This window comes from Octodon degus, unplaced genomic scaffold (assembly GCF_000260255.1).
Source record: "Octodon degus isolate 3935 unplaced genomic scaffold, OctDeg1.0 scaffold00111, whole genome shotgun sequence".
Lineage (NCBI taxonomy): Eukaryota > Metazoa > Chordata > Mammalia > Rodentia > Octodontidae > Octodon > Octodon degus.
Genome location: NW_004524687.1, coordinates 8972435 through 8972671, shown reverse-complemented (window position 1 = coordinate 8972671; position 237 = coordinate 8972435).

Here is a 237-nt window from a genome sequence, read left to right as displayed (position 1 = left end):
ACTACTTGTAAAGAAAAAAATCATTAAAGCATATACATAAAAATATTAACTATGGAAGAACAAAATTAAATAGCATCTTATTCCACATTACAAAGAAAAAAAAAGGATCAAGGGTATAAGAAACTAGCTTAATTAAGAACTGAAAGAAAAGATCTGTTCTCTTTGAATTTTATACTTAGCAAAAATACCTTTGAAAAAAGTAAGATTTTCTAGTTATACAAACTTGAAATATTTTAA